Source organism: Leuciscus leuciscus (genome assembly GCF_965113295.1).
Source record: "Leuciscus leuciscus genome assembly, chromosome: 1".
Taxonomy (NCBI): domain Eukaryota; kingdom Metazoa; phylum Chordata; class Actinopteri; order Cypriniformes; family Leuciscidae; genus Leuciscus; species Leuciscus leuciscus.
In genome coordinates, this window is record NC_138725.1 from 68,770,307 (window position 1) to 68,792,493 (window position 22,187).

At 37.4% G+C, this 22,187-nt stretch overlaps 1 protein-coding gene and 1 long non-coding RNA gene across 2 annotated transcripts in view; one reads left to right on the plus strand and one right to left on the minus strand.

Moving 5' to 3' along the window:
* LOC309511858 (uncharacterized protein) overlaps nt 1-22,187 on the minus strand; it is a 158,917-nt gene that overhangs the window by 120,072 nt on the left and 16,658 nt on the right. The window lies entirely within an intron of this gene.
* Nucleotides 17,438-20,354, plus strand: LOC309512841. Its single transcript, XR_014211199.1, has 3 exons — nt 17,438-18,298; nt 18,983-19,030; nt 19,162-20,354. It is a non-coding gene; the product is annotated as an uncharacterized lncRNA (long non-coding RNA).

A 22,187-nucleotide genomic window follows, 5' to 3' on the forward strand; every position in this document is an offset into this window, starting at 1 on the left:
ATTTGCAGAACAAAAGGTGAGATTCTCAGTGAATCATTCGTGAGCTAATCCCATCATTCTGAGTGATACTGGGACTCAAAGAGCCATTAAAGACAATGAGGAGAAAACAGGAAAGGCAACTTTGCTGAGCAGAATCATTATCTTACCCTTAAACACTAAATACAATATTCTTTACCGTGATGTTATGTAAGGAAGCATATTTGAAATAGATTCTTAAATTTTAACCCTTCAATCACATTCCTCTCTGAAGGTTGTGCTTGCTTTCTTGATATCTACAAGTGAATTAAAAATAACAGATGACTCAGCACATATGTCCATCTTGTGAAGATTAGCATAATATACGGACACAGACTTGGATATAGTATTATAATCTTCTGTTATGGAACTTCTTACTTTTAGTTTAGTTAACGAACTTCTTTCCATATTTCTTTTTTCAATGCCAAAAAATATTTGCTGTTTTTCTCTCCTTCTTCAAACCATTTTAGTCTTGATCGTATGAATGCCCCTTTAGCTTTTTCCTTATAAATTTCATCCAATTCTGTTTGAAAGCAGTCTAACTGCAAAGATTGTTCATTATCTGTTGAATTTAAAATGATGTCTGAGATACCTTTGATTAAAAATTCTATTCTTGCTCTTTTTCTTTTAGTTAAGTTTTTGCTGAAACTAATGGCATATTTTCTGATTTCATATTTGAGCAATTCCCATTGTTTCCCGTATTCATCTACAGATACTGCTAGTTCCCAATGTTGTTTTATACGTTTTTTTTATAGATTCTGTAAAGTTTTTGTTATTTAACAAAGCATTGTTAAATTTCCAATAATTGAATTTATTTTATTTTGCTGTGACCAATTTAATTTGAGAAAAATTGTTCTATGATCTGTCATTATAGTAGGACAAATTTTATAGTAGGACATGTTTCTCCATGTCATTAGAGATCAGCCAAAAGTCGATTCGAGAGCAGCGTGATAGATCATTGTTGTTCCATGTATATTGCCTCTCTGTTGGATTGCGGTGTCTCCATATGTCTACTAAGTTTAATCTTGCACAAAATTTGGTAAGACTGTTTTCTCTATCTCTAGCTTTAGAAGGGTGTCTATCCAGGTCCTGAGACCATACCATATTAAAGTCCCCTCCCAAAATAACCTTGGCTGAAGGGTATTTGTAGGTGAGGGAATTAATAATATTTTCAACCTCTTCTAATAATTGATAGTTTATTAAGTCAGTGTTATATCCATAAATGTTCCCTAGTAAAACAAAATTCGTATGTATTTCCAAGACCAAAAATATATAGTGTCCTTTATCATCAATTCTTTTGTCCAAAACCTTTCCATTGAATTTGTCCTTTAGAATAGTGACTCCTGCAGACCTATTAGACCCATGAGAAAACCAACTTTCCTTCCCCCATTGCTTTTTCCAAAATGTTTCATCCTCTGAGCAAGAATGACTCTCTTGAAGAAAGACAAAATCTGCCTTTGCCTCCTTACAAAATAAGAAAAACGCTTTTCTTTTTACAATATTTCGCAGACCCCTAGGGCCCTATTTTACCGATCTGAAACGCAAGTGTCAAAGCGCAAAGCGCAAGTAACTTTGTGGGCGGGTCTCGGCGCTGTTGCTATTTTCCCGGCGGGATAAATGACTCTTGCGCCAGGCGCAAATCTAAAATGGGTTGGTCTGAAGTAGCTTCATTATTCATAGGTGTGGTTTGGGCGTAACGTGAAATAAACCAATCAGAGCGTCATCTCACATTCCCTTTAAGAGCAGATGCGCTTTTTCCATAGCGGATTGCTATTGTAACGGCGGATTTGCCAGGCGCGCGCCAGGAGCGGTTCACAGCCGAGGAGAGCAACGCTCTCGTCACGGCCGTAAAAGAGAGAAGTTACATTGAAATGGAGAAACCCACCCAAATTAACTTCGGTTAAACAGGCGTATGATAATTTGGGTAAATGTGTAAGCTAGATGTATGCTTTTATAATAAATTGTCTATCTATCTATCTATCTATCTATCTATCGTAATAATGTATGATTTGCAAAAATGAAAACTGCTGCTTCTGTGTAGATGAGAGAATCAAAGTGTATGCGCGTTGGTCACACGCTACATTGATTATGGCCAAGCATGCGCCCTTAAAATAGCATATGAATAACATGCGCAACGCGCCACTGACTTTAAACTATTTTTTCCTGGTTAGTGGCGCAATTGTTTTCTAAACCTGCAAAATAGCAAGAAGGAACGTTTGCGCCGGAACACGCCTCCTCTTTGCGCTGAACCGCCCCCGGGAGCGCAAGTGTATTTCCTAACTTACCGACGTGCTTCTGTGGAGGGAAAAGTCCGCTTTGCGCGGGTGCAAAATAGGAATGATTCATGCGTCGGTGTACAAAGTCACTTGCGCTGGGTGCAAGATAGGGCCCCTAGTGTTAACAGATACCAAAATTAAATCCAGAAAAAAAACCTTATATATAAAACTATCACAATATTATCTCAAAGACGTCAACCCTATAAAATGACTCCTGTATTGAGTATGTATTTTACATTTGGACATAGCAAAATAATAACAATATAGTATATTGACAGTTTTGGAAAATTGTTCATCACATATTAACCGTATGAACAAAGTGTTAAGTAACATTTAGGACATTCATTACTAGCAAAGTGAACACAGTCTAAAATAACAATTAGAACATTGGTTTAGAACGAATTCTGCCAACTTGCATTTATATAGTTCTTTTATTCCCGAAAATCTCTTGTTAATCAGAGCGAATGAGATATGGGGTAAGAGAGCAAAAACATCATCATAAACGGCAGTTTGGGTTTAACTTTCAGACACATGGCGAATCTCCTTACCATCTATGTATCCTTTAACTCCCACAAAGTACGCCTTGCTCCCGTTCTTGCGTGCTCTTTCAATAATTGGCCACAGCGCAGCTCTCTTCTCCTTGTCTTCTTTAGTCAAGTCTTCCTCAAGACGTAGCTTTTTCTCACGTAGGAAATCGTTGTTTTTGGCGGCTCTCCAGATCTCATCTCTCACTGAGCGAAAAGTGAAGAGGATGATGACACCGCGGGTTTTGCCTTCCGCTCGTCTTCCCAGCCTGTGTGCGATGTCAATTCCCTCAGCTGCTCTGGCCCCCATTTCTGGTGTAATTTTCTGACAGATCTCTGCCACTCTCTGTTTGACGTGCTCATTATCTTACTCAGGTAATCCGTAAAGTCGCAGGCACCATCTTCGCTTGTAGCGTTCGGCATCAGTTACACGCTCTTTCAGTGACAATATCACCATCTGGTGCTTTTCACATTGCTTCTTAAGCGCAGCATTTTCTGATTTTATGTCGTTGATTTCTTCGTGTGCAAACTTGACAGAAACTTTGTGCTCTTTGATATCTGCTGCGTTGCTGCTTATCAGACGTGCCAGTTCATCGGCTCTATCGTTTACAGTCTTCAAGATAGTCATCTGTAACTCGTACATTGATGGCTCTGTTTGCCCGCTGTTAAGTTTCTTGGGTGCTGGGCTATTTAGTGGGGTATCAGGAAGAGAGACAAGTTTCACTTCTTCCTCTTCTGCACATCCCTGGTAGTTATGGTCGCCAAGCGATGTGTGGACAACTTTCTTTTCTTTTGGAGAGGACTCTTTTCTCTTTAGTTCAGGCTTTTGTAGTTGGTGACTCATTTTCTCTTTTGCAGGTTTTGTTTGAGGCATTTGCTAGCTTGCAACTCACCGAGCAGTTTTTCTCTGAAGTTCTTTCTTTCGCGGTGAATCAAATTGACACAGTTTTAAAGTATGTCGGGTCTTTAGTTGGTATTTTGCTGAGTTGGTTTAGTGTAGTTCAGGTTCTCTTAAGTGTTTGTTAAGGTTGGAGTCTGATTTTTATTAGGAGACGTCTAGTAAGTTTCCGCCATCACCGCCATCTTCCATTCGGATTCCTGAAATGAGCAAAATCTGCGCAGAACCGATCACCGGTGATCAGCGCGAGATGCATGCCGGTTAGAAATCTATGGCAGGCGGACGGGGACAAAAGTCTTTAAACGAAACGCGTGATTTTCGGCCGCGTCAACACGCACCGTTTGTCCACGTTAACACGACAACACGCACAGCAGCCAATGAAATTGCTGTATTTGAGACTATATTTGCATATGTGACGCGATGGTACGTTGGTATATACGTATACAAACATCAGACATCATGTTTATTCATGAACTATGTCGTAATGGTATACTGGTATGCACGTATGCAAACATCAGACGTTATATTTGTTCATGAGGGATAATACATTGGTACGTTGTGAGTGATGTCAGTCTTATGTCATGATTTGTCATGCCCTTTTAAGTTGTTCGTTTAACGTTCTTTCTCATGGTAGAAACGTCAACAGCTTAAACGATGGCTCTTTTATTTTAGCAAACTGCCAAAAAAAACTTTTCAGACTGTGTGCAGCTGAACTAAGAAAAGCTTAAGATTCCACAGCGCTGATAAGCTTGAATGGCAGAAGAAAAAGACTGCAATTAAAAAACAAAACAAGAGAAAATTATTTTAATGTAGGCAATAAAAAACTGCACACATCAGCTGTGGAATAAAATAATTGAAATGCACGTTTAACTAGATTAAGGCATACCCCTGTCTTAATTTAAACCCTGTCCACCACCCCCAAGTGTTTCACAAAGTTATTTTTGCCACTGTAACTTATGGCTTCCTAAAGACAGGTTTATGGGTAAATAAATGAATAATAATAAAAAAATATATATATATACCAGGGCTCAACATTAAGCCTTTTCATTTGTCCTTCGATCGGTCATTCACTTGTCTGAGTAAAAACATTTGTTTGAACAGGAAAAAAATGAGATTTTTTTTGTGTGTGTTGTAAATATAATTACGTAATATAATATTACGAATCAGTATTCTCATCACTGTTCAGTCAGCTCTAACATATATAAATAGGTACATTTATGATATTTTAATCTTTATAAAGGGCATTTTCCGTAATCGTTTTAAATATAGGCCTATGCTTCATCTTTCATTAGAATAATAAGATGATAAAGGGCTGTACCAATCAAATTAAACTGCATTAAATAATGTAATAAGATTATTTAAAATATTTTTTGAATATACAAATAAGAAATATTATTTGTACATAGAAATGATATTTATAAACCGCCAGTAGGAGGCGGCAGGCGACCGTCTTAATGAGTGAGTCATTTATTCAAACGATTCATTCAAACGGCTGATTCATTCAGGGATGAGGCAGTTGTAAATTAATAGGAATTCATTTAATCTTTGACTCAACTGATTCGTTCAAAACACTGAATCATTCGGTAATGAAACACAGTTAAGTTTTCCTTTGAGATATGCTGTGGAACTATTTTCGCTGCTGAAATAGAACATTTATTGTATCTAACATTCAACTGACTTAATATTAATTACTTGTTTATTGAACTGTAACTGTAGCCTATCATATGTTATAAATATAAAAACACATTTTGAATGTTTCATTTGTTTCCAAATTAGGCTCGCAGAAACTTGTTATCGTCAGAAGCCTATATATTATATTATTATATTATATGATAGTATTCACTACGATGATGTTTAGGCTACTGTAAAACACACAGAGACAGAACAGCACAAACAAACAAACTCATAGTCATAGCAGAACATTTCTCCATTCATATTTTGTTTCCATTTATGTTGATTTATAGAAAAGTGAACAGCACGAGTAAGATAGGATGCGCAATATATCGAGAGACATGGAAAGGTTGATTGAGACATGATTTTGACCACTTCATTAAGTTTTGTTCTGTAGAAAACCTTTCTTTAAAGTGAATTTCGTTTTGTATAAATTGTATATTAATTTTAATCAATTTTTCATCAACCAATTGCCTGGATTTAAAAAATAGGAAGCCAATATAACAGACAATATAATCATGGAGGCGCCCGCGCGGTCACTTGCATTTTACGTTAACTGGAGCGCATCTCATCCTAACTTAACGAAACTCAGTGTATGCCTCACACAGACATGAGAAATACATCAAATACACAAAGCTTGAAATGTCTTTAAACGAAATAATTCAAAACGAACAGAAAAGGGCTACTCTCTGATTATGTAATCCATTATGTGCATTTCTCTCTATAGGCGCGTTCACGAATATGGCGATCAACTTCATCTTTGCAGTCGACACTGTCAGAAAACACTCGTTTATTAATAAAAATCAATACACGCGTCACCGGATTTATGCACATGTTGCTTGTTGCACGCACACATATTATGTTGAAATAACGAGATATTATGTTGAAATAACATTATTATTAATAATACATCTTTTAGAATATTTGCTTGAATGCTGAATGTTGCGCTTGTTCAATTTAATACAATTAAAACTTTAATTGTGATCATTAAAATAATTGAAAATTAAATATTTAGTGGCCAAGTTTCTCATTTATTAATAGTAGGCTATATATATATATGTGATTGCGCAGCTCCCCCCAATGATCTCAGCACATGCGTTAAAAATTCTCTGGCTCAATTTGTGTTTAAAACAGTTACAGTTTATAGACTTTAAAAACGTTTATCACCACTTGTGATTCACAAAGTGGAAATTAATTTTAAGAAGTTTGTATATCCAGTTGGTTATTGGCTTTTACCGATAAAACAGACACTTTAGGCTACTCTTGTTCTGAGGACATAGTTTAACCTGCTGTCTTATTTTATTTTTATTTTTATTTGTTTACACAACAGCTCTGACAAAAATATGATAATAAAAGGTTTTGGGTTGAACACCAAATTACAAAAACATTATTATGTTAAAGTGAATAAAGTTCTCTCTCTCTCTCTCTCTCTCTCTCTCTGTGTGTGTGTTCAGTTATAAATATAGCCTATGCTGTGTAAGTTATATACTTTTGAAAATGATAAGCCAATAACTTAAACATTTAATAACCCATATAAATAAATTATATTGTATAATATGGAATATATAGCATTTACTTAATTTACAATGTAACATGAATTAATTTACTCTAGCAGTTAAGATATCAGTTAAAAAAAAAAGGCCACAATTAACTAAAGGATTAAAATGTGGGTAAATCTAAAAGTAAGTCTGCTTTAAAACATATTACAAGTTCGAACATGGTGCGCATCTATAATGTGCGCATTGAGAAACATGTCCAAATTGGTCATCTTAACATGGTAAAACTGTGCGTCTTTACACGTACTAAAGTAACGCGACCATAACTGACGCCTTAACACGACCAGAATGGGCGTGTCTACACGTACAAAAGAAACGCGTAAAAAATCGCGGACAAACAGTGCGTGTTGACGCGGTCAAAAATCACGCGTTTCGTTTAAAGACTTTTGGCCCCGTTCGCCTTCCATAGAAATGTGTCCGAGTGCGGTCCGCCTTGCTCTGATGTCATGCTGACGTATGTCAAAAATCTCTCGAGAGCGCAAGGCGCGCGTGTCGGATTCTGCAGTCGAGCGCAGTTGCCGACTGCGCTGATCAAAAGCACGATGGGAAACGACTTGCTGACGACACAGCTTAATGCTCATTGGTTTAAACAACTGTGATGTATTGTTCTCTTTTTTTAAAACTCTAATATCATGTTTTATGTGTATATGTTATGTGTGAATATTCCCAAACTATATGACAGTGCGATCTCTTTGGGTTATGCAATTTAATTTTTATAAAAAAAATAATAACATATGTCTGTATTAAAGAAAAAAAATATTGATAAACATGTATTTGGAATGGAATTAAATAACAAGTACTTTGGGTGTCTTGTTCATTTTATTTATTTGTATATAAAAGCAACAGAACTTGAATTACATCCAGTTTATTAGCAACACTGTGCACAAGCGTGAATCCCGCGGTATCCATTAGAGCCTGACCGATAAAGGATTTTTAAGGCCGATACCGATACAAATATTTGGTGATTTAAAAATCCGATATTCCGATATATCGGCCTATATATATATATATATATATATATATATATATATATATATATATATATATATATATATATATATATATATATATATATATATATATATATATATATATATATATATATATTTTATCCAGAAACGCGTAACAAAACATGAACAGATTTCCCTAACATTAGTTATTTGTCGTTATTTAAGAGTCCTCAGCCTTACTAAAATATGATAATGTAGTTTAAAAATAAACTTGTTTGTTTTATTGTCACAACAGAACAGAATATATTAAAGTTCTGATAAATATAATGTATAAAAATACAAACTTAAGATATGAAACTTAAAGTCCTTTGAACAAAAAAAAGTAAACTATTATTATTAATATAATAATGCTAATAGCACCGGGCCTGCGTTTCCACTGTCGGGCCAGAAGCTCCACAGCGCTTCACTAAAACACGCCCGTAACACGCCTCTCTGGAACAACGTCACACTAACCCATCATTTCACCAACAAATGGAAGTTTTATCAGAAAACTAATCAGAAATCACTGGAAACAGCCTTGAAAACAAACATGATAAAAGCGGCCGTTTGCTGGAATTTTTGTTGTTTACTTGAATATTTAAAACCCAAGCATCGATGTTTTACCACAGGTTTACAATAAAAAGTGATACTTTGATCATAATGAATTAATTTATGTCAAAATTGCACATTAGTCACTCAGAAATAAATTACCGTTAGGTCTAACTTTATTTCACAAAAGAAAGGACACACTTACTACTTCAGTCGCGTCTGTTACTGTTTATCTGGTAGTTACAGGACATATTTACATCACATTTAGAAAGAATGATAATTTCTACAAATATATGCCACCAAAAATACGACCTGAGGAGCTTTAGCAGCACTCTCTCGACTCCCATACAGATATTTTCCGTCAGAGAAACAGAGGAAGCTCCCGAAAAAAAAGATGCTTTATTTTATGATAGTCCGGTATAAAGAGACGAGACGTAGGCTACTGACAGATAAAATAAAAACATAACTGTTATAGCCTTTATGATTGGTCTGATTTCTTCAAGCGTTCACTATGTTTTTACACTATGCGTATCTTCAAGCGTTTACTATGTTTACTATGGTAATGGTTAGCGCGCATAGTCTTTTGCATCACAAACACAAGGCATTCAAACATGAACGCGAGTTAAATTATTTTAAAAGTCTTTAATGCTGACAGAATCATCCCGACTCAGGTGAACTCTGGACTCTGTTCGTAACCACTCCTGTAGCCCGAGCGATCTTCCTTGTATAGTGCCCTCTGGTGGACAAACTATGCAGCGCCAACACTCATAACATGGTTGAAGGGTGTTTCGTCCGCTTTTATTTTATTTTTTAAATATTCATTTATCGGCCATTATAAATGCCGATACCGATAGTTTGAAAAATGCCTAATATCGGCCCGCCGATATATCGGTCGGGCTCTAGTATCCATCTTTGATCTCGCAGGTGTCAGATCCACTACGAGAAGAGAGATCTGTCCGGCTTGCCTGCGCTTTTTTCACTCCTCCTCTCACTGCAGCCGCCTACTCTCGCATACATTTCAGGCGAGGCAAGGCGCATCTCAAACAAGCCTACTGACACGATAGTAAAAGGTCGGAAGACCAGTTTCACGTGGAGCATTTGGAATTTTTTTCTCTTGAATTACCGCGGGGTGTGAATTGTACTAAAGAAACGTTGCCTTATCTTCTCTAAAAAGCGTGCCGCCCATTCAGCTGACATAAACCACAATTTCAGTAAACGAAAAAACCTATTCAGTGATGAAACAAATCTTGTGCGATGTCCTGTCCTAAACTGCCGAGATAATCACACAATGCCTGCCATAGGCTACACGTCTGCTAATGACATGTCCGATATGCATAATGACTCATTTGAACCATTCACTTTAATGAAGGGTTAAAACAACTGATCTGTCCAACACTGAATTGGTGTATAATAAATAAATAAAAATCGGTAACACTTTACAATAATCTTCCATTTATTAAACTCTAGTTATACATTAGTTAACATACTATTAATAAAGAGGAGAGGAAGATCAAGGGAAAAGTAGAGATCTGAGAACTCTAATCATGTGTTTCTATAATGGAAAATTCTTAACTAGCGAGTTAGAGTAAGTGTTTCGTCAGCAGATCTTCACTGTGACTGAGTGTGAAGCTGCTGAAGTCTCACTGGCTTCAATCAAAGCAGCATCTGTCTAACATTTACAATTTAGGAGTTACAAACTTAGTCTATATGGAGATATCACTTATCTCTCCTTATATCTTTTATATCGATTACTCTCAATCATGTAATACTTTGCGCAGTAACTTACTAGCCTGGTAATACCAGACTCTGCTACTTCACTTTGCTTCGTAGACAGAGTCTGGAATGGCATAATAGAGAAGTGTTTTCTCTCTCGCGGGGGGGCGCTTGTCTGAAGTTTAAAATCATTGGTTACCCGTAAGCCAATCACATAATGTTTGGTTATGGCGTGTGTTATGCGCATGCTCAGCCGCATCTAACTTCCACTGTAAACGCATGTATGATGCAAAAACTAAACCATTGAGCGAAATACCGGAGTGAACATGGCTGTGAATGACTTTTGCAGATTATGTGAAGTAAATCTACGCATCCACGGTACAATCAGCGTCTACGTCACGGCTCTCAGCCCGCCCTCTGTTCGTTGATTGGCCCGGCTGTTTTCAGGCCGGTGGAAAACTGAAAGATAGGCTGCTATCTCAGACTGACTACAGGAGCGAAATGAAATTAGCGGAAGTAGGAAGTCTGACGTAGTCAGGCTAGTAACTTACATCATTAGAACTAAAAAATCTGTCACATTCGTGTTCATGAATTAGCCTATATATATATAAACATCAACAGATTCTAGTCTCTTGAGTTTGTATCACAACACTGTTAATTTTTTTTTTTATAGCCTAGGATTTTTCCAGGTTAATAATTGCATTTCTTTCACAGTATTTTCACAGTAAGACTTCTCATGTATCTGCTGCACTCTGCTGTAACATTTCACAATTACACTACATATATATATATTAGAGGTGGGCATAGATTAATTTTTTTTAATCTAGATTAATCTAGATTAATTTTGAAATTAATCTAGATTAATCTAGATTAAAATGGCTCATTTGAATTCTGCCGAAGGCATTCAGAATATGTGTGCTACCCAAATAATGACTATAAAAGTAAGTCTTTGAGAGCGGGTTTCTCAAGCCAGGTGGCGCATTAGACCAGGGGCTCATCTCCTGTTTCCAAAATGCATCACAAACTGCTTGAGAAAGCTGTTCTACTCATAGACTGTAAAAGGTTACTACTGTACTGTTACCGTCCATAGGCAACATTAGGTAAGCCTATGTTATTATCAACTACTATAGGCTATCAATTAGGGATGGGCGATATGGCCTAAAATCTATATTGTGATATACATTGCAGCCTCTTGCAATAACGATATAGTATATTATAATAAAACTATTTCAGAACAGATTACACAGACCCATGCTAAACAACTGCTAAATGTTTTTTTTTTTTTTTAAAAGGGTGTATGTAGTTTTGAGAACATATATTGTGCAAAACTGTAAGTATACAACATAATTTTGCAGATAAATAAAATTTAAGTACACTAGCTGCAGAGACTTAAGTAGGTCTAATGTTTATTATGGCTTGGAGCTTATGAAACCCCAAATTTAAAATTAGAATATTGTCTAACTGATGTCTTTTCAGTTAAAAAGAAACACAACAACGATTCTTAAAATCGAGATTATGTGCTACACACCACTATGATATATTGGAATGGGAATAATACGCGCGCGCTGGTATTCAGTGATATCATGTTTCGTTTTGAATTTGAGGTGGTCGAACGGATTAGTCGTGTGTTAACTTACCGAACTGTTACCCCACACACTCTGTATATAGTTTGCTGCTGCTCGTCTGACGGCTTAAACCCGAACCAAGTCCAAATAATGGATGTTGCACCGATCTTTTTCACCAGCTTTCACTTTCAGCCGTGTTTACTTAAGATGACGACGAATATGCGTTGCAGCCGGGTTTACCTCGCGGCCGCGGGTAGATTGCGTCATCATAGCTTGTGTAGTATAGAGACAGCTCCCAACCCAACTTGGAGAATAGATTAACGGCGATATTTTTTTTATCGCGCGATAAGAGTCTCGCGTTAACGCAGCACGTTAACGCCGATAACGGCCCACCACTAATATATATACACTACATTTAAAAAAATACAGTAAAATCAGTAATAAAGTGAAATATTATTACAATTTGAAATAAGTGTTTTCTTTTTGAATATATTGTAAAATGTAATTTGTTCCTTTGAACAAATGTAAATGATGTGTTTTCAGCATAATTACTCTCTGAAATTCAATAAATTTCTTACGAAAACACGTAAATTTGATCATGTCACACCCATCCTGCGAGCTTTACATTGGCTACCTGTCCAATATAGGATTGATTATAAAATTCTCCTACTCGTGTTCAAATGCCTGCACCATCTTGCTCCAAGTTATCTATCAGAACTTATACACTTATACAGCCCGTCCCGTGTCTTAAGATCTAGTAATCTTAATATACTTGCTGTTCCCTGCACAAGGTTGAAGCGTAGAGGAGATAGAGCCTTTTCAGTAGTGGGACCCAGATTATGGAACAACCTGCCAATACAAATTAGAACAGCTCACTCGCTATCAGTTTTTAAATCCCTACTGAAAACTCATCTATTCTCCTTAGCTTTTAATACCATCTAAGTGTCCTCTCTTCTGTAGCTTATATATTTTAATTTGATGTTGAATATATGTCTATAGTTTAAATTGTTTAATACTATACTGTAACCTCTCAGCTGTTGTGTATTTTAACCGTATGCTATGTTCTATTTAATGATTGTACAGCACTTTGGTCAGTCCTGTGACTGTTGAAATGTGCTTTATAAATAAACAAACTAAACAAACTAAACTACTCTCTTCAGTGAGTCACATGATCATTGACTCCACATGACAGTCTTCAGTGTCACATGATCCTTCAGAAATCATTCTAATATGAACATTTGATGCTCAAGAAACATTTATTATTATTATCAATGTTGGGGGGCACAACGAGGGACACAGTCGAATGCCTTCTCCAAATCCATAAAGCACATGTGGATTGGTTTGGCAAACTCCCATGAACACTCCAGGTACCCTGGAGAGCGTATAGAGCTGGTCCAGTGTTCCACGACCGGGACGAAAACCACACAGTTCCTCCTGAATCCAGGGTTCGACTATCGGCCGAATTCTCCTCTCCAGTACCCTGGAATAGACTTTCACGAGGAGGCTGAGAAGTGTGATCCCCCTGTAGTTGGAACACACCCTTCGGTTCCCTTTCTTGAAAAGAGGGACAACCACCCCGGTCTGCCAGTCCAGAGGTTCTGTCCCCGACCGCCATGTGATGCTGCATGCCCACAACATCCAGAGACTTGAGGTACCCAGGGCGGATCTCATCCACCCCCGGTGCCTTGCCAACAAGGAGCTTCTTACAGTTTTTTACAATCGCGCTATGACAATTTTTTTCAATACTTTTAACAAATTTCCTAAACTCTTAACGCACCAACACACCTACAACACACAATTGGCAAAACAGTTCATTTCATGCTCAAAAGCACACATTGTAAACTAAACTCCAACACTAATTTTCAAAATACAATAATACACTAGCAACAATACACTATGTCTGCCAAAACACTGCAAACATGTCTCAAAATCAAATAATTTTTCAAAACACTAACATACGTTCTCGTCCAACAGGAAGATTTAGTCAATCATAGCACAATGTCATAAAAACACTAACATCAGATGGAATTACAGAAACTGCATTATTTTATATGTGTCAGGTATGCCCTTATATATTGTATTGATCATAGATTGTGTTTTGCACTGCAGTTTCTTTTTAAGTCTCTCTACATTTTAGTTTTGTTGGGTTTAGGTCTTTTGCTGCAGAAATTCAATAAAAAAGACCCATCTCAGAGTGCTTTACAGAATGTACGGTTACTGTAATGAAAAAACGAAGACAGAGACAGAATTGCTGCAATAAAGACTTTATTTGCAAAAGGACATTACTGCAAGATAACAAAAATATGCAATATAGATGCCATTTATTATGTGAAAATAAAAAATATACGAACAGAAAAAGCACCAGAAGAAAAAAGAAAAAAAAGAGTCACCTTCTAATCTGCCTGGTCTTCTGCATTTGGCCACATGTATTGCCACATAATTTTGCATAATTCAATCAGCTGTTTCTCAGTAGCAATGGAATAAAATACAGGGGATATATTTGTGTTTCAATTCACAATATAAGCAGCTGTTTACCTTGACTTTAGCCTGTAAGGTTAGGTTTAGAACACGGTGTTATCTGTTCTGACATACAGTGTTAAAGCATTGGTAAATTTGGCAGTAAAAATCCATTGTTTTGGTCTTGTTTGAGCCTGTGTGTAAAAGAAGTTCAAGCATTTTAAATTTGTGTTAATTGTATGCATTTTGTGTTAAAGCAACAAGAAATGTGTTAATAGTATAGCTTACACAGACGGATGTAGTGCTAACTGTGTTAAGAGTTTTGGAAAATTGTTAAAAGAATTGAAAAATCTGTCATAGCAATCGTAAAAAACTGTGACTTCAGCTTGGGTGATGGACGAGTCCCCCTCGGAGGGGTGTGTGTGGGATGTATCGGTCAGATTGAAGAGATCTTCAGAGTATTCCTTCCACCGTCCGACGATATCCCTAGATGAGGTCAACAGCTTCCCCCTCCTGAGGCGCCGGACGGTTTGCCAGAATCTCTCCGAGGCCAACCGATAGTCCTTTTCCATGGCCTCACTGAACTCCTCACAGGCCTGATTTTTTGCCTCCACGACCACCTGGGCTGCAGTCCGCTTGGCCTGCCGGTACCCGTCAGCTGCCTCAGGAGTCCCACAAGCCATCCAGGCCTGATAGGACTCCTTCTTCAGCTTGACGGCATCCCTTACTTCCGGTGTCCACCACCGGGTTCGGGGATTGCAGCCTCGGGCGACGCCTCGGTCCTTGATAGATTGTGTCTCATGGGCTTCTGAACCGCTCTTAGTCTGACCCGTCACCTGGCCCTGTTTGCCTTGGGAGACCCTACCAGGGGCATATAGGCCCCCGGACAACTTAGCTCCTAGGATCATCCGGGTACTCAAACCCCTCCACCAAGATAAGGGAGCAGTTCAAGGAGGAGTGTAAGAAAATGTTTTAAAGTTAAATTCCAACCTGGTCTCATGGGAAAGAGTGACATTTACAAAAAAAAAATTATTCCTTTTACAAAGAAGAAACAGCACTGCATTGAGTGCATTAACAAATAAAAAAATAAAAAATAAAACAATAATAATAAAACAATTAATTAAACATTTAAACAATCAATGAAAAGTTGAAATCACAGCTAAAGAGTGACATTGTTTATTCTTATAGCAGTTTGTGACGTCACGAAATATAAACTATTGATTCGTGTTCTTGAACACAAATTTCCCATTTTTTTCCTGTCACTCAGCACGACTTTCGATCTACTGTAGCTATTTCAATAAGCTATATTTTGTGTCTGCACCACGTTTTTCTTTTTGCCACTCGGGAACATTGTTTTTTTTTTTTTTTCCTCATTTGTCATTATTATTATTTTTTACTTTAAGCGCTACATTTCTCAACATTTAATCAGAGATTTTTTTGTCATTGTTTTTATTGATTTATTCTGTAGGCTTCTCATCGTCAGTGATTCATTCCAGTAAAAATATAGTTAATATATTCTACCCGTTAATTAACGAGACTGCAGAGTTGTGCTACGGCTATTGCTTCTAAAAGTTGCTGTTTATTTTTTGAGAAATACCGTTTTTCTATCGGTTTGGTGTGTCAAACCTAACAGTAATCTGCAGAACCCATGAGCCTTATCGACCGTTATGACCATCAGTTTTAATTGTTTCTCCTTCGATTGTGAGAACGGGGATTTGTTTTGGATAGTAATTTAATTAAAATAAATGTAATGCATTTAATTTAATTTAATTAATTAGTGGATGCCAGCATTACCCGTGATCCTAAGCATCCGTTGCTATGGAGACGTACCCAGTCCGCTTTGGGATTGGGTGATTTCTTTAGTGATTTCATTTCTCATTGCGCTCTGCCAGGTAAGTTACGAGGTTCATAATAAGTAATGATCACGTTTTGCTTAAATATTATAATTGATGCATTTCTTTGTCATTAGACTCATGATGTGTCAATAATAACAATATAACTTGGCCTAACGTTACTGCATAAATCTGGAATGAGAAACCCCAGACAAATGTCACGCGCCTTTTAACAGTCATACAGGAAATAGGAAAAACATGACTTTACATGTGCTTGCAACTCTGCTGCTGTTGCTGTTTTATCAGTCAGTGGTTAGATCAGCGTAGCAGACAATAAACGGGACAAGGGACGTCACGTATGGGACAAATCAATTAGGCCCAATATACAGACGTCCCGGCTAATAGGTGACACGTGACAGTTGGCATTGGCAAGTGGCTAGGTTAGCCAGTAGTACTAACCCCCTTTATAGTAACAACCTAGTTTAAGGAATTCTAACGTTACAATTGTGCCTCTTGTTACTGGATCTCATGTTCCAAAAACAAGTTGTATTAAGGCTTTAATGTAATTTTTTACTTCATTTTAGAGATGCCAGGAAGTTCAAAGAAAATGTGCCCAGGGTGCAACACCCTAATAAGTGTTGCATACAAGGCTTGCCCGCTTTGCAAACAACTGCAGCCATACAAAGCAAAAGTTGCAGCGAAGAGATGCAACTTTCAAAATAAAAAAAATGAATGGAAGGAGTCAGTCAAGAAAAACAACAACAGGACAGTTGTTCTCAATAGCAGCCATGTGTTGGTAAGGTTAGGTCAAAGTTCAGGATTCTAATAGGAATTTATGAAGTTAAGTCAATTAACACAGTAAAGTTTAACAGTCAATAGCCATGTTTCCATGTAATTGTCAAGCGAACTTTTGAAATGTTTCGAAAAAGTATAAAATATCAATCAGGTATATTTCTATCAACTGGGTTGGAGGGAATTAATTAAGATCCCGCTAGGGGATCCTCCCACACTGAAGCTGTCCCTAACCAGCCCCGTTTCCCACCAGCTTTGGCCTGCAAACAACCCAACCCTTAGGAGATGGGACCTCTGCACTATGGGGGCCGTTACCGGAGAAAGACTCAGGGTCCCGAGCAACACCGCCCAAGTGGTTTCCCATACACCACATTTTTGAAAAAGACAAAAACCACCTCAAGCGACCGTAAAATGTTTTTGCTAAATTGAGGACGTTTTTTCCCCAAATTTTGATGGAAACATGGCTGGTGAAACATGTAGTAGTAATGAATTCCTTGATATGAGTTGTACATTTAATATGACCAATAAACAGTTGTCATGAAATTAATATTTAAATTAAATTATTGTATTCGGTGCATGTTTTTTTTTATTTAATAATGTTTTTATTTCAGCTTGACAAACTTGCTGCCCTTGATTTATTTATTTTTTCCCCATACTACTTTTGGGGAAGAAGTGCAAAGGAAGCTTGGTGGCCGATGTCATCCTAGGAGGGGATTATATTTTGGATCCTGATTTGCTTCAGAGGGTTAAACATATTTATGAAGCTGTGCTAAAGAGTAAGTCTTTTTTTTACAAATATGAAGCTCTGGATTAATCTGAAAACACTGGTAACCCTAAGGAACCCAAAGCAATGTGAACCCACAAGTATCATTATCTTTATTTTTCTATTGATGCAAAGTATGAGCATTACTTTCAGCCATAATAGGATAAAGCAGCATGTGATCACCCAATTGTTTTCTTTAGCAGTTAAGCCAAGTCAACAAGCTAGATAAAAAGTAGGCAGAAAATCTAGAATGCTCTGATCAGACATTAAGAGACAGCATTACCTTGACTAGGAACTCGATGACTATATTTGTTGATATAGACTGTAGATAATTAATTTTACTTTTTAATCATAGCATAACACACCTGTAATGTACAAATCAATCTTATTATATATACTAGCCTGTTATCATCACTCGCCCGCAGGTCCTCTTCCTTGTGGTTCAATAATTAGTCATAGGCTATATGGAATAAAGGGGCACTGAGATTAAGGCAAACCGTAAAATTTTTCTTGTGTGTGATGTTTGTCTTGTCTGCAAGTTCATTTTCAAAGACAGAAGAAGGCCACAAGTAGCACAGAAACTACAGCACCTCCAGAAGCCACTGAGACCAACGGCACTCCAGAAGCTACTGCCACTGAGACCACAGGCTCATCAAAAGCCACAAGACCCTGGGGCCAGAAAGCAAAAAAAAGACAAAGTGAAGTATATTTCCTTATTAGTCAGTAATGTTTTATTAGAACTGTGTTAATAAGTATGTTATCACAGAACTATGTTTTTTTAATATAGTACCAGTCAAAAGTTTGAACCCACCTACCCATCCAAGAGAATGGGAAAGCGTGTCCAAACTTTTGACCGATACTGTATATTCTAAATTAGTAATTTAGACTAGTAAATTAGTAAACTTACTGTATTTAAATATTAAGCATAGCGTCAGTTCTGGCAGGTCACATTAGTCAAGCTCGAATCAGCTGATCCACGTCTACCTATAGGAATACGACGCCTATATACAGTATTACTGTATACATGTATAAGCTCCTTCAGTATTATCAGCAGCTATCGCGTTTCTCAGGAGCGAATTACCCTCCTCCATCCCCAGCTCCACCTCTCGTCAGTCATTATAGCATTCTGATTACCCCTGAATCAGACTTAAATTCTCTTAATTATATTGTACATTCAAATGAATTAATGATATCTGCAATACTTTTATGTCTGCTCTTATGATTCTATGCTAGGCTGCATGGATGCGCTGGGAGTTCTTGGCCAGAACAGAACCATACCACCAATCCAAACTATATGCTAACTGTCAATCATATTTGACGATACAGGTCTTGACAGAAATAGTGTTTAATAAAATGTGGTATCTTGTATGTTTTTTATACAGATCCAGTCCAACAGAGGGTAGCCAGCAAGATGAAGCAAAAAAAAAAGTGTTAAGTACATTTTCTCTATTTAAAATGATATGATGTATCAACTACACATTGATTCTGCCGTCACAGTTAGGTATTGTCTATACTGGTATATTGGTATACTTATTTCAATGTTATATTGACTGTCTTTCAGATGAGTGTCCAGAATGCTGTAGGAGAGTGAGGCAAAACAACTTTGACTACTCCAAGGTTTTGAAAAGAAGAGTGAGAGAGGTTTGTCTTTCTAAAGCCTTTTCAACTGTCTTGCTTTATATCAATGTACTTGCATTCACTCATTATTAATATTTAAATCCTTTTTGATTCTACAATGAATAAGGCCCTGTGTCCACGAAAGCGTTTTTTCACGCGACTGGCATATTTTTCCAATAGTTTTCAGTGGGAGCGCCGCTGAGTGTCTTTTTCACGCTGATGCACTGAGCATTCGTCGTTTTTTACCGGTCGCCAAGAGTTGAAGAATGTTCAACTTTGGGTAAAATGCAGCGCTCATCACTGTCACTTTTTACCCAGCTGTCCAATCACAGTGGAGGAGGGGCGGGACTATCTTGAAAATACATTCGCCAAAGAGGGACATACCTGGAAATTCAAGCTTCGCCTTTTGCGTTTTACACTCAGTGACACTTTACCGGTCGCCAAGAGTTGAAGAATGTTCAACTTTGGGTAAAATGCAGTGCTCATCACTGTCACTTTTTACTCAGCCGTCCAATCACAGTGGAGGAGGGGCGGGACTAATAACACACAACCGCCACACTCTGCTCGTACAAAGTAAACAGATGACAACAACAAGCATAATAATTAAACAAAATAGTTTTAAACTAGAGCCAGAGCAAATACTTTATAATCTATCGACATTTTTATATAGAAACAACACAGAAACAAACAATCTGTGAAATGAGATACTAGTAACACTTTCGCGAATATTCCGTATAATAACAACAAGCAAAGCATCTCTACTGAAAAAAAAAAAGCCAAACGCTCTCAAGCATTCACAGCTAGGCGTTATCAGCTGGCTAAAAACGGTTTGGTGGACACACAGCCTTAGCCTGACTACGTCAGACTTCGTACTTCCGCTCAATTTCAGTTCGCTTCTGTACTCAGTCTGAGATAGCGACCGTTTTCCCTGTTTTCCTCCGGCCTCAAAACAGCCGGCCAATCAACGAACAGAGGGCGGGCTGAGAGCCGTGACGTAGACGCTGATTGTACCGTGGATGCGTAGATTTACTTCACATAATCTGCAAAAGTCGTTCACAGCCATGTTCACTCCGGTATTTCGCTCGATGGTTTTGTTTTCGCATCATACATGTGTTTGCAACACGGTCTCACCCCTATTCGTCACATACTGCCGTTTGGTCATTTTCCCCTCACGTACCAAAGGCCGACGTTGAGGGTACCCCCTATTCGTCGCTTGACAACGGAGAGGGTCATCCGATAGATTTGAGTGCAAATCCCTCATCTTTGAATTTTGAAGAAATGGGGTTACCCATCCAGCGGTTTGCCTGCGCTGGAAAGTATGGTTTTAGGCGACTGATTTTATGCTGCAAATGTGTATTTTGCAGTAGCGTGCGGCGCATATTGTTACAATCATTCATTGGTGCGGTGAGCATACATTTTCGTGGGGCAGAAACCCTTGTCTGAATCGGTATAACGACTTTTCCTTTCTCTTTTTTATATAATTTTGGGTTACATTAAAATTACATAATTACAGGACTTTATATTTGCTGTATGCTTAACACATGCCTTAATTTAGGTGGGATATTTTATAATTGTAGATCACATAGTTTGATCATTTCCCCCTCACGTCCATAAGCCGACGTTGAGGGTAGCTACCCCCATTCGTCGCTTGACAACGGAGAGGGTCGTCCGATATTTGAATGCAAATCCCTCATCTTTGGATTTTGACGAAATGGGGGTTATCCATCCAGCTGGAAAGTATGGTTTCAGGCGATTAATTATGCTGCAAATGTGCATTTTACAGTAGCGTGCGGCGCATATACTGTTACAATCATTGGCGCGGTGACCATACATTTTCGTAGGGCAGAAACCCTTGACTAAATCGGTATCACGACTTTTTTCTCTCGCTCTCTTTTTTTTTTTTTTTATATATATATAATTTTGGCCTACATTAAAACGACATAATTGCAGGACTGCATATTTGCTGTAGGCTTAAAACATGCCTTAATTTAGGTGGGATATTTTGCCGATGGTATTTCAATTTGCAATTGCTTATACTATAGTGAGCCTACAACTTTGCTTTTTTTTTTGCGACAAAAAAAATAAATAAACAATATTCGCCTACTTTTATAGAACTTTCATCTCAATACTGATTATGATGTTGTAATAAATTAAATAGCCTACTGCAGAAATGTTTATATTGCTTAATATGGACATATCCTTTGGCAAAGTGATGGATGCATTCTGGGAAGTGGTGTGTTTAAATGTAATGGCTACATATACCCGTGTTTCCTTCACTTAGACATTTATGCTGACCCTTTAAAATTATATTAAAAAATATTATAAAAAAATATTAAGACTGTACTTTTTAATTATGATTGATATTTTGGCGCAATTTTGTGCAACACGTCACTGTGTGCGACCATCGCAGAAACCATTGCCCAGCGCGATTCCACCACGGTAAGTCGCTTACAACAGTCTCATAAGAAAGAGAAATGAATAAGCATTTATACGTCCAAAAGTAATACAATTACGAGTTTATAAAAAAAAAAAACATGTTGTAGGCCTATATATATATATCAGGGTACCGTCGTCGGTGTATGAATGAGTGAATGAATGGGTGAATGTGAGGCAATCTGTAAAGCGCTTTGGTGGCAATGAGTCTGTTGCAAGCGCCTATATAGTCCATTTTGTGTGGAAATAAACTCATAATTTTATTTTGGACGTGTAAATGCTTATTGAGGGATTATTGGGGATATATATATATATATATATATATATATAGTTTAAGTCTGGCAAGGCAAAGTTTATACAAGTATCCTGATCATGTTATTCCTGTTTGTTTATCCAAACACAAGGATGTGTTCAAAATATCATGAACCCTAGCTCACACAAAAACTTATTTTTAAAGCCATTTATTTTTTATGATATTGTGATTGCATTAATGAACAAGAGCACCATTTACTTAACTTCTTAGCCTAGTAGTTATTC